General features: G+C 34.2%; 1 protein-coding gene across 5 annotated transcripts in view; it reads right to left on the bottom strand.

Moving 5' to 3' along the window:
- The window catches only part of LOC126745258 (telomerase-binding protein EST1A-like), a 216,068-nt gene that overhangs the window by 18,182 nt on the left and 180,270 nt on the right, over positions 1-17,616 (bottom strand). The window lies entirely within an intron of this gene.

The following is a 17,616-nucleotide window of genomic DNA, read 5'->3' as shown; positions in this document are numbered from 1 at the left end:
TACGAAACTGTCAATTGGAAAATCAAAACCGTCTAAGTATTTTATGGTTCTAATTGGATATTTTGTTATTATTGTAGTACCAAAGCCAATTTGATACGCGAATTTGATGCTTCCCAAACAGGGTAGATTAAATAAGGTTTTTTTTCGGTGTAAACACCTAGGACTTATTTTAAAGTACCAAAATGACAAGTTTGACTTTTTATTGGATGTTAGCTTACGAGGTTTTTATTTTTGTACACAAAAATAAAAAAGAAAATACAGGGGATAAGCTTAAACCTTGAAAAAGAAATAATTAGTTAATTTTTATTATCTTTAAACAATAACACATTTAAAGATTTAGAAGTTATGTCCTATAATTCTTCGTCTAAACTCACTTCAACTGACATTTTAACCTTATTTACCTAACTAATGACTAATTTAACCCTCAAAATCAATCCTTGTAGATAGGGCTGTACTAAATAAAAATAGTCATTTGATCCATGGACCTAATGAGGTTATAAATAATCACATTATGAGTTAATAGTTAAAATGAGTGAATACGTGGAAGTTTTTTCTCAAAATACGATTCTGAAAAAAAAAAGGAAAAAGGGTAATGAAAGTGTCAAGAAAAAAAGGAATTTAAGGCTAAGTAGTCCAATACAAAAATTACAAAGGTGTTGCAGTTAAGAAGCCACCTCAAATCGAGGTAACTTAATTTTGTGCACATTATTTGTATATCGGATGCAATTAAAAACATTCTTTTTACCAAATATTGAACGCACTCTAATAGTGACAATTAAACTTTCACCATTTTGCTAATAATTTTTGACAATCTGTTGTTGTACCGTGTTTACCAACTCCCGTCTGCCAAGTTTCGTTTCTGCTTTTTTCATCTACTGTGAAAATAATAATCAAAAAAGTCATTCTCAATGATGAGGCTCATTTTCACCTCAATGGCTTTGTTAACAAGCAAAACTGCCGCATTTCGGTTAATGCGATGTTGATTCTGTCTGGCGATCTCAATGTAAATTTTTTAGACAAATCTAATGGATCAAATCGAATGCTTTTTAATCTGTTAAACTCATTTGATTTTAAGATGGACGTGGATCAGCCAACCTGGATTTCAGCATTTTCTTCCTCACTGATAGATTACTTCTGTACGAATTTTAACCAACACGAAAATCAGTGTACAACAATCAATGCCGGTTTGTCTGACCATGAGGCAATAGTGGGATTAGTAAAGCTTAATAGTGCAGCTAATGAGAATAAGTTTGGACGCGATAGACTTTATACTAGAGCTAATTTCCGCAAATTTTCTTTGCTTTGCAATATGTCAAGTTGGAATAATGTATTGACTACTGTTAACCCACTGCATAGTTTTCATCAAATAGTATTAAACCATTTTAACACTGCTTTTCCTGTTGTCAATATTAAGAAACCAAATAGAAAACCTTGGTATACTAAGGGTTTACGAGTATCTGGGAAAAATATGCGTTCCCTTTTTTACATTAGGAAATACGCTATGAACAATGCAACATTTTTAAATTATTATAACAGATACCGCAAGATTTACAGAAACTCAATCAAAATGGTCTACAAAAAGTGGACCTACTTTCAAAGGAGGATAAATAATTCCTCCAACAGAGCAAAAGAGTCTTGGAAGATTTTAAATGAGCTAAGAGGCAAAAATAATGTCTTGGTTATTCCAAGTACCTTAGATTCCAATGTCCTCAATTCCTTCTACTGTGATATTGCTAGTAACCTTGCAGCCAATCTCTCACAAAAAATAAATCCCCGGAGCTATCTCAGCAATGTGGTAGTAGCCGAATCTTTCTTTTTTGCCCCTACAAGTGTAGAAGAGCTTAAATAGTTAATGGTTAATATTAAGAATAAGAGTTCATCAGGTTGGGATGGGCTTTCTCTTAAAATACTTTCTGCTTTACCTCTTGTTGCTTTGCAAGTCTTGGCCGAGTCAATTAACTTTTCATTTATGTCTGGAGTTTTCCCAGAGTGCTTAAAAAGAGCAATGATTGTTCCTCTTTACAAGGGTGGCGATCGCGACTGACCTTCTAACTTTAGACCTATAGCGTTATTGCCTACTTTAGCCAAGATAGTGGAACGGCTCGTTAAGGTGAGGATGGTTTCATTTTTAAATAGGTTTGGCCTATTGAGTCTTCAGTAGTTTGGCTTTCGTGAGTCTGTGAGCACAAATGATGCTATCTTTAGCTTTCTAGGGCACCTGTACAACCGACTGAATGTTGGTGAAGTTGCAGCAGCGGTATTCTGTGACTTGACCAAGGCATTTGACTGCGTGAGTCACAGAGTGCTGCTGATGAAACTGGAGCTCTATGGTTTCAGAGGAACTGCCCTTGAGTGGTTTCGTTCCTACTTATCAAATCGTGTCCAGACTGTCAAATTTAATGGTGGTATCTCTAAGGAACTTAATATAAATGTGGGTGTTCCGCAAGGATCAGTACTTGGTCCTTTACTTTTTCTCATTTATGTGAACGATCTGCCACAACTGCAGGTAACTGGCAAATTTACATTGGTTGCCGATGATACCACCATCCTCTGGCACGACTTTGGGCCAATATACGTGCAGATTTGTTAAAAATAAAATACTGGTGTGATGCAATTTTTTTGACATTTAATGTTTCCAAAACAAATATCCTTAATTTTAAATGTAATACAAATGATATATGTTTAAATAATGAAGCCATCACCATGCCACCGTTCAGTAAGTTTTTGGGTCTTTCCATAGACAAGTTCCTTAAATTTGAAGACCATATTGTGAAGGTATGTAGAAAAGTCTCATCAGGCTGCTACGCCCTAAGGGTTATTGCCACCAGTCTTAATTTCTCCATCGCCAGATCTGCATACTTCGCGATTATCGAGTCGCACCTTCGATATGGAATTTGCTTTTGGGGTTCATGTTCAAATTCACTTTTTAGTTCAGTGTTTATACTCCAGAAAAGGGCCATTAGATATCTATGTGGGGCCAAGCCTCGTGAGTCATGTCGACCGCTTTTTGTAAGTCATAATATTAACCCTGTGTTGTATTTTTATTTTGGAAACAGTTTGCTTAGTTTTTAGAAAATATAAACAGGAACTCCGCTTAGGAAGCCACTATAATACGCGACAAAATTATTTGTTGAGGCTACCCATTTCTCATTTCGAACTTGTCCGCAGCTCTATCATATATGGAGGTAGAAAGCTGTTTAATAAACATTAAACAATTTGTTAAATAATTTGTTCGAGTGGAACTCGAAATAAGACAACTTAAGACTGAAAAAAGCCTTTGTACAAGGACGAAAATATTTCTTGCTAGTAAAGCGTACTATAGTTTAGGTGAATTTTTTAATGATTAGCATTTAAGTATTTTTCAAAGTTTTATATAATTTTATTTTTTATTTTAAATTAGTTTCTCGTTTTTATTCCTTTAATTTACAGTCTATTGGCTTTGTCTACAACTTCTATGTTTATATTGAGAATAAAGCATTTTTGAGTTTGAGTTGAGAAAACCCACGAATGATTCATCAGAAAGCAACGCATCCACAACGTATCACTGTATGGTGTGCATACAGTGACATTTGGAGGAATAACTGATCCGTTTTTCTTCGGAAACAAAGAAGGTAATGCAGGAACGGTTAATGACGAACGTTAACAGGGTGTTGTTGTGTTCATTTAGAAGCTGTTGATCTTGACGACATGTGGTTTCAGCAGAACAATACATGTCATACCGCTCATGAAACAATGAATATCTTGCACAAGTTTGCTCGGGGTCGAGCAATTTTTCAATTTGGTTATAAGAATTGACCTCCACGCTCTTCCGATTTACCGCTACTAGACTTCTGACTGCGGGTTGTCTGAAGTCATATATTTATGTCAATAAGCCTGCAATCATTGAAACGTTAAAACCCAATCAATGAAATACCACCACCTGTATACAATTATTGAAAATTCCGTCAAAAGAGTACGCGTATGCCAGCAAATTCGTTTTCATACGTAACTCCCAAATGTATAGTTTCTAAATCAACAAATATTTCAATTATTTTCTACAGAAAACCATGTTTTATAACACTAAAATCTTGCTTCTTATTGAAACACCCTTTATAATACAGGCTAGCCATAGACGCTAATTACACATTTAATTATTTAGCCTCATTAACCTTATGGCTAATAGGTTGACTTCTCCTTATCCCATAAAGAAACCTAAGACAACAATTATGTATTCCTTGGATATGTTAGGCTAGTGCTCTTATATATAAGGCAAGGACCATAAACAACATCCGCATTGTCAAAGCTTGAAATGACAAGGGAGTAATATACATTCCGCACCAAAATTGATGCATAATTTTAGAAATTACATTTTTTTTCAATGAATGTTTTTTCCTATCCTTCCAGCCCATTTTTTGTCTTTCTAGACTAATTTATAAATAACTAAAATAAAAATACACAATGTGTTCTCAAAATTTTATTCCAAACAGTAAATCACATAATTCTATTACAAAATACATAAATTGTAACATCGAAAAAAAATCAATAACGGGTTTTCTCCCTCTGGCTTTTATAACAACCTAACAATGATCCGTCATACTAATAATTAGGACCCTTATTTGATCTTGAACTATCTGACCCCAAATTTCTACTAATCTCAAATAAAGGTCTTTCAAGTTGTTTGGGGGATCTTGGCAACTGTCGCAGTCGTCTCCCCATGCTCTATTGGATTCATATCTGGGCTTCTGGGTGGCCAATCCATGGTAGCGATTTGAACTTCTTCTTTCACCCTTGCCATGTGTGGTCGCGCATTATTGTGTATAAGCAGAAAATTAGCTCCAACATAGGGGCGAATGGGAAGTACTAATTCTGTGCGGCCATCTATTACTGTAATTAATTCCGCCCATATCATTACTGTCCTGCGACGATAACTGGCGGTTCTCACTTTATTGCACTGCGCATATCGTTCTCCTGGTACACTTCCTCGGTCACAAAAGACAGTATATGGATTCATTGCTAAACATGTTAAATGTGCCCAATCTTCTATTCCTGAGTGAATTGTAGTCTTCGTCTCCTATGCTCTCTGGTGAATAACTGACCAGTAGCTGCTTTAGCAGGCCTTATATTGGTCTCCGCTAGCATTTTTCTAATTGTGTTTTGACTTATTCTAAAATTGTAACGCTCTAAAAACTCATCTTCTAAAGAACTGCTAGTCACGAACGGCTGCTTCAAGGAATGAATTCGTAGAAATCGGTCTTCAGCAAAGGTTGTAACTCTTCCACAACCCTGGCCAAGTCCTCTAATGTCGCTACCAGTTTGTACAAACCGACTCAAAACTGTTGTTGACTGGTTAACATTAAATCTTTCAGCACGCTGAATTTGGGTACACCCTCCTTCGTGAAGTGTTATAACTCTAACACAGTCAGCTTCTGACAACTTGTAGTTTTCTCGTTGCGGCGGATTTATTTTGCAAGAACTCACTACGTAAAGTTAAAATCACGTCGAGTATCTTATCACTCTACTGAAGTAAAACGCATGGAATTCTGAATGGAGAAATATCAACCTAAACACTTTTTATCTTTGTTCGTTTTATTGCTTCCAAAGATCCAATCTCCAAGTATTCATTTATTTACAATTTATCGAAAACCAACCGTTTTAACAATACATGTACTTCTATGGTTTCAGAAATAAAAAATATTTGAAATAAAATTATGCGTTAGTTTTGAAGCGCGGTGTAGTACATTTTTAACATGTCAGTTTAATTATGCAGTGCTTTCATTTCAAAACGAACCACCCTTAATAACTTTTTCAAAAAAAATATACGTCAATATAGATATACAGGGCGACGTTTAATTTTGTATTTGACAAAGTCCTTTTAATCACCTTCGCACCTCTAGCTAAGCTTACTGTAATATGTAAAAATCCCTATCGTGTGAGCAGCATTAAAATGTCTCCTCAGCAGTGCCAAAAAATTAATTGGATGAGGTACCAGCGAATAGTGAGCTAAAATGTCTGGTAATAATGAATATTTTATCGACGCATACTTTGGTATGTCATATGGTTATCCTATAGTGTGACAGATCCATCAATTTAAAGGACATACAATCTACCACCCCAACGGTATTTAAAAAATAAACAATTTAATTGGTTTACAGAATTTATTTTATCAAGTGCTCAAAATGTGCTCTGTTTTTCGCGAGACAATAATAAAGTCTGTTTCGAAATTCCTCACGAACATTGACAAGTGTTTGTCCGCTAATATCTCTATATTCGCGAGTAATTCGATCCTTTAAATCATTAATATTGTCAGGTCGGGTTTTATAAACGTTGCTTTTTAAATACCCCAAAGCAAAAAATCTAGTGGTGTTTGGTGAGTTCCATCTTGTTGGAAATACACTTGCTCTTTCCGAAGATTAGACGATTGAAGGATATATGGTATTTTCAAGGAAGACTAAATAAATTTGTCCAGTTAAATTTTCTTCCAAAAAAAATGGCCCAATGATTTCGTTACCATAAATTCCTGCCTGTACATTAATTTTTTCAGGATACTGATTATGATCATCTTGAAAAAGGTGTGGATTTTTATTATTCCAGTATCTACAGTTATGCCGGTTTACCAGTCCATTTAGAAAAAAAGTTGACTCCTCACTGAAGCAGATGTGCTTTACTAAATGGGGATCCTCGTCAATTCGCTGGCACATCAGGTCGCACATTTCAATTCTCCTATTAAAATCGTCTTCTAGTTGTTGAAGGATTTGAATTTTGTAGGGAAAAAACTTATTTTTTTTTTTTTTAAACTATTGTGTACAGAACCTATTGAAATATTAGTTAACTCTGCAACTTTGGGGATAGACAATGTTGGATCCATTGCGAATTGTTTCAGTACTAAAGTATACATACTAAAGTAATACTTCAGTAATTAATATCGCATGCTTTATTAAGAACCCGTTCCTTAGTACACTTTTTATTGCAAACAGATCCCGTTTCCTCAAATTTCCTTACCAATTCTAGTACATATTTATGATCTACGTTCTTGTCTGTATGTCTGTCATTTAAATATCCTGTTCTTTCGGCAAGCGTGTACTACATTTTAAATTATTCGCACTTCTGAAATTTTTAACTGAGCGTCAGAATGAAAATTTTGACAATAATGATCAAGAGGTTTTTAAACGTATGAAAAGTGTTAGTTACTGCAGTGATATTTTTATACCTATTAGGTACTGTAAAAAATACTAGTAAAATAAATGCGCCAAATATTATACTGCTAAAAAATTTTCGTGAAAATTTCGAGGTAGCATTATTTATTTTCTCGCAAATAATAGATGCATATTTAAAAAAAATATATTTGGTCTCAACTGTTTATTACCATCCATTATTACTGGTAAATCGTTTTAAGTTGCATCAATTTTTTTGACGAAGTAAGATGGAAAATTGTTAGCCATTTAAAATAATTTCTGAGACATCTTAACATTTAAAATAATCAATTGACCAAAGTTTAAGTTGATAAAATGTCTTTTATTACCACACATTTTTGCTTACTATTCACTTATACGTTAACCGATTTTGTTTTTTGGCAGTTTGGTTAGACAGGAAATTGTATGCCCTTTAAAATGATGTATCACATTTATTTTTTATTTTATTTTTATTATTCGTAATATTACACATAGTGTTTTTACAAGTCAATATAAACGGTAATATATAAAATGCAATTTCATGATTTAAAACTTAAGTATTAACTAAAATTAATAAATAAAAATTATATACGCACATATACAGTAAGATTCTAAAATTTATATATAATTAAAATCTACAGACACTCAATTTAATACTTATAATAGACACACAATATTTATAAAACAGTTAAATTAGGTCATTAAAATTGTTATTTAGGTACTCTTCAAATCAATAAAAAGACTTTTTTAATAAATAGTTTTTATTTTTTTAAATAAAAGCTTGTTCATTAAGTTCCCTAACCTGCAATGGTAACACATTATAGAAACAAATCCCATGATAAACAGTTCCTCTGCGGGTTCTCCCAAGCCTGCGAAATTCCGGCAAAATATTCAGATTGTTTCGAGTTGAATACTGATGTATATTACTGTGTGTTAAATATGATGGTAGATTATTTTTTATAAAAGTCAAACATTGCCACATGGAAAAGTGAGGATGCCAAGTTCAGAATAACAGTGTCGACAACAGTCACGGTGCCCCAAACCAGTCATAGCCCTTATGCACCTGCGCTGTAAACCAGATATCTTCTCCCCATGAGTAGAGTGACCCAGCAGTGATGCCAGCTGAATAATGTGGTTTTCCCAAATGAGACCAGAGTCAAGAAGTACACCCAAGATCTTTACAGATTCATCCTGTGGCAGATCTATTTGAGAGTTTCGAAGTGAAAAATTTAGATGCTGTGTTTTTGTAGCATTAAGGTTTAGTTTGTTTGCTACAAACCATTCCCTCATTTTACTCTCTATTTCCTCTGTACTGGCGATTTTCTGTTTTGCCGGGTGATGATGCTGGAGTAGAGTAGTGTGATCAGCAAACAGGATCAACTTATGCTCATTTGCCCGGTCTGTAAAATAAGGCAAGTCATTTACATAAATAAGGATTAAGAGTGGGCCTAGAACGGATCCTTGTGGTACTCCATGATGTAATGGCTGTTTATCAGATACACTAGCATTGTATGACACATATTGGAGTCGGCCATACAGGTATGACCTGACAAAGGCAATGCTCTCTGAATGAAAGTTGTAGTAACAGAGCTTGCTTAATAAAATTTCATAAGATACACAGTCAAAGGCCTTTGTCAGGTCAAAGAATGAAGGATAGGTGTCGAAACCCATTTCCAGACCCCTTGATGAAAAATCCACCAAACTCTCAATAGCCAATGCAGTTGACCTGTTACTCCTGAAACCAAACTGAACCTGCATAGGGAGATTGTTATTTTCAAACTGTTGGTACATTTGATCCTTCATGAGTGATTCCAGAATCTTTGAGAAAATTGGCAACAGTGATATTGGGCGATAGTTTGACACATCATCAACTGAACCTTTGTTTTTATATATTGGTATCACTTTAGCCACCTTATATGTAGGAAAAATGCTTTCTTTTATGCAGGCATTTAAGAGATTTGTCAATGGATAAATGATAATATTTTTAATTGTTTTAATGAGTTTAAGTTAAGATCAAAATAGTATTTGCTCTTTTTATTTTTAAGAGAGTTTATTTTATCTCTAACCACATTGAAAGTCACCTCATGAAATTTAAAAGAGTCAGTGGTGAATCTACCAGGAGTTAAAAATGTGGAAAAATTGTTTGTGGGTGTAGGTAATTCTGAGACTATACTTTCTGCAATGTAAACAAAAAAGATTTTAAAAGTTTGAGCAGTTTGATTTTTTGAAGAAATAGATGTAGCATTTTTTGAACTAATTAAACTCCACATTGCTGCCTGCTTATTTTCCGAGCTTTTAATAAAGTTGTCATTTGCAGCTTTTTTGGCTTTGCACAGCTCTCCCCGATAGGACTTTTTATACTGAGTTAACTCTTGCTTAGAAACCATAGTAGGGTGCTGCAAATGTAGTGTGCACATGTAGTGCTCGTAACCTTTCCCTCATGTTCCTAAGATGTTCACTAAACCATGAAGGTTTGTTTTCTTTAGAGCCCGATTTAAAGATTTTAGATTTAATAGGGAAACTTTCCTCCATAGCATTACCTATTAAACCGTTGAAAGTTGCACTGTTGTTGTTGTTGCTCTGTTGTTTATATCTTGGTTGGTATTGAGAATTGAGTTAAAGTTAATTGATTCGACAGTATTGTAAAAATTGAACAAACCTTTGTCAGTGATTGGCCTGTAATTCACCCTATAAATATAATACTATAGGATAGCCATTTGACGTACCAAAGTATGACGTCGATAAAATATTAATTATTACCAAACATTGTAGCTCACGATTGCCTGGTACGTTAACCAATTTAATTTTTTTGGCGCCGTTGAATAGACATGTTAATGCTGCCTACAATATTGTGTCACACGATGGAGGTTCCGATTTGACATATAAAAGTGAGGTTACCTGGAGATGATTTACAGAACTGTGTCAAATATAAATTTGAGAGCACTGTATATTAATTTTAATACATACAATTTAAAGTCTGCTTTTTTGTACATTCGTTATTTAGACCGAAAAAATTCGTAATAAGTGCCATTAATTTCAAACCGATTTTTATGAAAACAGGCTCAAAAGAAAAAGTTATGAATTCCAGAATAAAATGAATTGTTAATAAAAAGTACAGTTAAATAACATTGCTTATAGAATTTTTTCTTGATAAAAGCTTCATACTCGTTCATAATATTAAAGACCAATACCAAAAAGTATCAAAACTAAAATATTAAACATCTGATATATAAAAGCATATTATTACGGTAAATATACCTAGAACGGAACTAAGTTATAAAACTGAACGAAATCCACCTATGGGCACAAACGACCGGTGAGGTCCGTGCAAATCTCCATTTTAACAACCTAATGGCCATCGTAGACCATGCAAAAGCTTCTGCAGAAATGATCGGAGCTCTCCTGAGAGCGGATGCAGCAGCCGCAGCAGCAGCACATCACCTAATCAGCAGCGATGGGCGACAATGGTCCTGCGGTGATTTACGGCCGCGTACTTTATCCAAGTTAATCGCAGGAATGCGACAGCAACAGGAGCAAACCGCCTCCTGCATACCGTTTTATGTTCGGCTGACCGATTCTTTCTTAGGAAATTCGTTAGGCAACGTTCTTGGTTTCTGCTTTTATAGAGGGGTTCTTTTTTTTGTAAACATATCTTATAGGATGTTCAAGGGAATTCATCCATGCTTCTTTGGTTATAAATGAAGTTTAAGATACTGTAACGAAATTCAGTAAAACACTTCTACACCTACTGCAGAAATACTCTTTCATGTCAGGAACACACTTTTATTGCCAACGTCAAAAACTCCGACCTGACTCGCATTGACTGCGGTTTAATTGTTTCCGAGGTAAATAACAAAACTAATTATAATCAGTTTAATCAGTTAAAAGTCACGAAACGCGATCCCTTTTAGAAACTCATGGACCGATTTAGAAATGTTTAAAATTTTCTTCACAAAACACAGGGATTTACAAAATTATGGTGCGACCTCAATAATCCGTACTAATAAAAACCGCACAGAAAGTTTTATTTATTGAAAATATAAATATTAAACATAAAACAACTAGAAAACATTGTACGAATAATATTTATTGTAAATTGTTAATTTGTAATATTTATTTGCGTAGCCCTCTTCTGGTTCATAAGAAATGCAATTTTTTTAAATCTTTAAAGTACCAAAATATCATGTAGTGGAATATTATTTTTCTCCGCCCACTTTATGCACACATTAAAACCTCTTGCCACCACATCATTTTTAATCTGATTACTGTTTAAAATCTTTAGTTTAACTCTGAATCTTCAAAAATTTTCCTATTATGCTCTTCAACTGTAGCTTCCATGACCAGTTCTAGTACTACCCTTCTTTTGGTAGTGATGGTAATTCTTTTGGTACTCGGCTTACTTAAAGTTTTATATTGCCCATATCACACAGTGAGCAAATAAAAAAGTCATTCGTTTATATGGGTGAGAAAAATGTCAACCACCTTCCTCTTTAAAGTAGATCAATAGAATGTCCCGTTAGATTTACGAAAATATTTCTTTAAAGAAAATATTGATCTTAAAGGCCTGTTACTAAACGAATATTAATGTAACTATCTGGAATTACTAGTCAACTTTTCTTTTATATAATTAGGGAGTTTTATTTTTTATGTATTTTAATGTTGTTGAATTTTCAATGTACAATATACACACCTCCCATTTTTATACTCAAGAACGTCGTTCTGTACTCCGTGCTACTTAGATTTTATTAGGATTAATTTAGCTCCTAGCAAGACTTTGTCAACCACTCGGTTTGTGAGAATACAGTTAGTTTTTGAATTTGGTAATAATTCTTTGTCACTTTCAAGGCAGTTGCCTATTTCAATGTTGGTAAGATCTGGTTCTGTATGAACATTTAGCATATTTATCTAAAAAATCTAAAAACTATTTGAAAAAAAAGATTAAAAATCTTCATTCAATGAAGGCAAATTTCGCCGTAGTTGACCTAGACGAATTAGATCTTCCGCATCATACTCAGTATGTGCCAGCACTTTTCCAAGACTTCAGGAGAGACCTTTTCCCAGGCATTAAATAACAGACATACTGCATTTGTCAAGTTAAAAAAAGTTTTTAAAGACTTTTGTGATAAAATAACTTTGTTAGCCGGATCGCATTTTGATCTATAGGTTGCAACAACGCTGTACAATTTCGCAAAAGCAAAAATTTTGTAAATTCTTCATCCGCACTACTAAGATCTTCTACACTTCCATGGCTCGATGAAAGAGAGCTTTCTCAGGCAAATGAAGACTTCTTCAATAACTTCTAACTTGAGAAATAAATGAAGAAAGGAACTAGTTTAGAGACATCTGTGTCGTCATCCACGCATTGGTAGATGATGTGTATTCAATTGGTGAGTTCACATTTTTAAATGCCCTTGAATTTCTTGCTTTTCCTATTAACAAATGCTTTAATTTTTCTGAACTATCAGCATTGTAACATGCTAGGAAAGTAAAACGTTCTTTGCTTATTTTTCGACCTGACGCTGTCTATTCTTGGGAACGAGACAACGAGCGCATTTTGTATTTGTGCACGTACGAGTTTAAGGTGTTTTATCTGCGTGTCTTATGCAATTCCGAAAGCGTTAAAGAGAAAAAAAGATCGTTTTTCTGCAAACCTTTTTAAAGCTCGAAACCCATGTCTTTTTGTAAAACTTGAAATCCAGCCCTTGCTAGCTCTAAAATTATCATTTCCATACGCCAGTGAATGAACACTATGAATTATATTTTTGTGTTATGTTCGGCAACATTGCAATCGACGCGTCGCACCGTTTTTCCGTCCGTTGTTATTAGCAACGATCCCGAACAACTCCCTCGAGCCGAGCGTCCAAGTACTTATTATTTCAGAAAAAAAAATTAGGTGGTTCCATTTAAAAACCACGCTTTTTTGGGATACCCTGTATCAACCAAACTAATTTTAAATAGTAACAAGTTGAACAATTTTTTCTCTTTGGTTATCCTCTGCAATAGGTTCTATATATTTTTCTTGTTCAGTCATATATAAGTTTCTCTACATAATGGTTTTTCCCCTTGCCAAATAATATTCTGAAAATATATTACATACGAGTTAATACATGCCATGTTAATCATGTTATAAAAACAAAAACTGAAAGGTCATCGTCTAGTTTTACGGTTAGTATAACATATTTTGGCACATTTAATTAAAGGTATCAACTGATCCTTTAGTTGAGTTGTAAGTTTCTATAATATATGGCTTTTTTAAATCAGGTTTAATTTTTCCAATAGTGGTGTGCATTCTGGAAATAAGATTTACTGTTTTATTTTGCTTTGCTTTATACGAAACTAAAGTACTTTTGTGACTATATACAAAAATTGTAGTTCTAACTTCTCGTTCATTTTTATTTTCTTTATTATTTGTAGTGGCAGATGGGCTTTATTCTTCCGAATAGTGCCCACTACCGTAAGACTAAATGGTTTTGCTACAAACCGATCTACTAATGGCACAGACGTAAACCAATTATCCATAATACATTTCTGTAGTTCAATGTATAGGCTTGGTACGCTGCTCCACAAAAAATCAACTAATGGTTTACCATATGTATTTGTTGATTTACCTAGATATGGTGAGGCGTTGATTAAATATTTCGTCGCCTCATCACAAAGCATTACAATTTTTAGACCATACTTTGACAGTTTATTTGAAATGTACATCCTAAAAGGACATTTTCCTCTAAACCCTACTAATTGTACGTGCCTGGTTTGTAACTTCTTTTACGCAGTCAGAAATTCAAAGCGTCCCTTGCTTGAAAAAATTTTATTAAAGCAAACTTTTGTTGATAAGTGGTTGTCTTTTAAAGCAGCAGAAACTATGTATGGACCCAAAAGCGATTTAAGTTCCACCAGATTTGTTTCAGATACAGTTTGTGATGCCACTTTATAATTTTTATTTTGTCTTATAATTTCCTGATTTGTGTAAAATAAGACTTTGTTTAAAAGTGTATCAAGGAAAAATCACTGAAAGTGTGTAACTGGTTGTAGCAATTCCTTAGCCTCTTGTGTTGGATCTGGTCTCATATATGATCAATATTTATTGATGGTATTTTTCCTCTCTTTTTAGGTTAAGTTTTCCACATACAACCATTTTTGCCTAGTAAATTTTTAACCTGTGGAACAACTATGCAGTCTAGAGTGAGTAACTTCATCAGGCGTTACTAGGTTATCCTAAAATAAGCATTACAATATATGTGTATATATATTAAAAAGCAAAAAACAAATTTACCGAAGTACTTGGGGTAGACAACCTAGCTTGAACAATATTAGAGTTTTGACGTCTTTTAGAAATTTGAATAGTACCTGGCTAACAAAAGGTGTTTTTCAAGTTATTCTCAAACGTTTCCTCAATGTCGTTCTTACCAGGAGCAAAATTAGGATCGGCTACGCTATCGTCAGAGTCACTACCTAACCACTTACATCTGTTAAACTTTTTTGAGATATTTTTTGGTAATCTAATACTGCTTATCACTATTACCACGTCAAAATTACGTCCTAAATAAAATATGGTTAATACTATTGCTACGTAAAAAATACGTGTCGGCTTTTAGAAATTCGGCTTCAACCAACACTGTAAATACACAGATCAAACTAGTTCAGGCGTGTCATACTCCTGATAGACCGCTCAAAGCACTACTGAGCGCTAAGGTGGGACACGCTAAATAGTGCTGTCCGCACGTAAATATTACGTACAATAGCATTCCAGGGTTAATAAGGTTTTTTCCGTTTCAAGGTTTAGCCTTATCGAGCACCGCGATATTGAATGTAGATAAAAATATTAAACTAAATGTAAGTCGAACCCTGAATAGACCCTACTAATTAACTTACAAAATACAAATAAAATAATACAAAAACTATGAGAATAATTATACAGTGACCACCTAAAGTTCCGCATAAATTCGATAAAAATTAGAGACATGATTTTTTGAGAAAACGCTCGGACCCGTCGGTTTTTATTTTAAGTTGCGCATTATTTCACATAAATTTTTGTATACAGGGTGAAACAAAAAAAAAGATATGACGTCATCGGTCATTTTTTTTAATGAAATGCTATATTTTTTATGGCATTTATGAAATATAGGCGAAATTCCAAGCAAGTTTCGTATCGTAACACACCTTATCTCAAAACTCAACTGTTTCAGAAATATTTACATTTAACCAACAAGAAAGCAAGTAAGTACCTCTATTTACAAATTAAGATAAAATGGAGGATAAAATGTATTAAACTGTGAAAACTCTTATTAATGTATCAAGTGTTCAAACTGATCGCCATTTACTTCTTGGCAGAAAACAAGACGGTTTACAAACTCATGAAAACACTATCAATTATTTCGGGTGATATATGTCTAATTTCATATCTAATTCTATTTTTCAAATCTTCTACGTTGTTTGGCTTCTCAATATAAACTTTACTTTTCAGGTACCCCCATAGAAAATAGTCGCAGGGATTTAGGTCTGGTGACCTGGCCGGCCACTCTATTGGCCCTCTTTGTCCTATCCATCTTCCTGGGAACACTGTATCCAAGTAATTACGGACATCGCGAAAGAAATGTGGCGGTGCGCTGTCTTGCTGAAACCACAAATTATCTGTCGGGACAGCAGGGTCTTGTTCGTCTGGGTATAGGGCAGCCAAAGCAGGGATAAGATCTTCTTGAAGAAAATTCAAATAGCGTTGTCCTGTTAAGTTTTCTTGGAAAAAGTATGGCCCTATTACTTTATTTTCCACGATACCAGCCTAAACATTAATAGATTTACGCTACTGTGTATGAGTCTCAGTGTGGATTTGACACTGATCAGTACCGACAATTTTGCCGATTTACGACACCGTTTAAACAAAAAGTTGCTTCATCCGAAAACAAAACTCGTAACACAAACTGACGGTTATTATTGCGTTTCTTCGATCAGGATCGTCCTCATTTAATTCGTGTTTAAGTTTAATTTTATAAGGGTGGTACTCATTTGCTTTTAAGATACGTCTTACTGACCTTCCAGCTATATTATTATCAACTGAAATTTGTGAAGTTGCATTGTTTGGATTTTCTTCGACGAAGAGCAGAACGTTTAATTTTGTTTCTCCAGAAATTTTTGGACGACCTGATTTTGGCAAATCCCTAACATGACCTGAAGTTATGAATTTGTGCTCTATTCTACTAACTGTTGACTGAGAAATAGGATGGTTTGGGTATTTGGCATTAAACAGTTCACTTACTTCTTTTTGCATACGCACTCGATCCCCGTACCCTAGCATCATCAAAATTTCAATTCGTTCGGTGTCCGTTAAATTAGCCATAATTTATTCTGATAAAAACTATTAATTTTCCAACTGACAGTGATACTCGAAAATGGAGATTCTTTACAAGTGCAACCATGGAAATAGAAACAATTGGCAGTGTTTATAACATTATTTTTATCCTCGATTTTACCTTAATTTGTAAATAGACGTACTTATTTGTTTTCTTGTTATTTAAATGTAAATATTTCGGAAACAGTTGAGTTTTCAGATAAGGTGTGTTATACGAAACTTGCTTGGAAGTTTACCTATATTTCATAAATGCAATAAAAAATATAGCATTCCATTTAAAAAAAAAGACCGACGAAGTCATATCCTTTTTTTTGTTACACCCTGTATACAAAAATTTATGTGAAATAATGCGCAACTTAAAATAAAAATCGACGGGTCCGAGCGTTTTCTCAAAAAATCATGTCTCTAATTTTTATCGAATTTATGCCGAACTTTAGGCGGTCACTGTATAATATATTAACGTATTTACATTTTCATAATAATACTTATAATCCCTATATATACTATATAATCCCAGGGGCATCAGTCGCTCATCCTCCTATTTAAAAAACACATAAATCCAATTTCGGCAAAAAAAGAGAGGCAAATCATTTACATGCTGCATCTCACTTAAACCAAAGAAAGAGACAAACATAAAACCAGCATCTCCCAAAGCCAGAAATTACGGAATAAGTGCGAACTTTTTCTGGTCACGTACGGATTACGCGTTGCACTTTGGAATCGATGATGATCCTCCGATGTGCGGTGAGAACCGGGTTAAGTCTTCCGAATGCGATAATTAACGTTTACGCAAAATGGTAACGCTATTGAATAATGCGATCTTGACCTTAGTTGGTAACGTTTAATGGCCCGAAACAAATTTGACAATACCGCTCCGGTTTCATATTTATGACCGTAATGGCTTTAATGTTTATATAACTAATATGCGCGGTAAATTAATAGATTCCCATGATTAAGTTTTAATAGAAGTTTAGTTTGAAGGTGTCGCCAACTGGTTTGTAGAAGCAAGGGAAGGTTTTAAATAAGATCCGGTTCCCTGATTTAAATCCTAATGGATTTCGGTTTTTGGAGGTTTATGAACAGTGGCGGCTCGTAAGGGAGGACTCTGGGACTCCCTTACAG

The sequence above is a fragment of the Anthonomus grandis genome, chromosome 1 (assembly GCF_022605725.1).
Source record: "Anthonomus grandis grandis chromosome 1, icAntGran1.3, whole genome shotgun sequence".
Taxonomy (NCBI): Eukaryota; Metazoa; Arthropoda; class Insecta; order Coleoptera; family Curculionidae; genus Anthonomus; species Anthonomus grandis.
The sequence above is the reverse complement of the archived record's forward strand: the minus strand, read 5'-3'. Positions and strand labels throughout refer to the sequence as shown.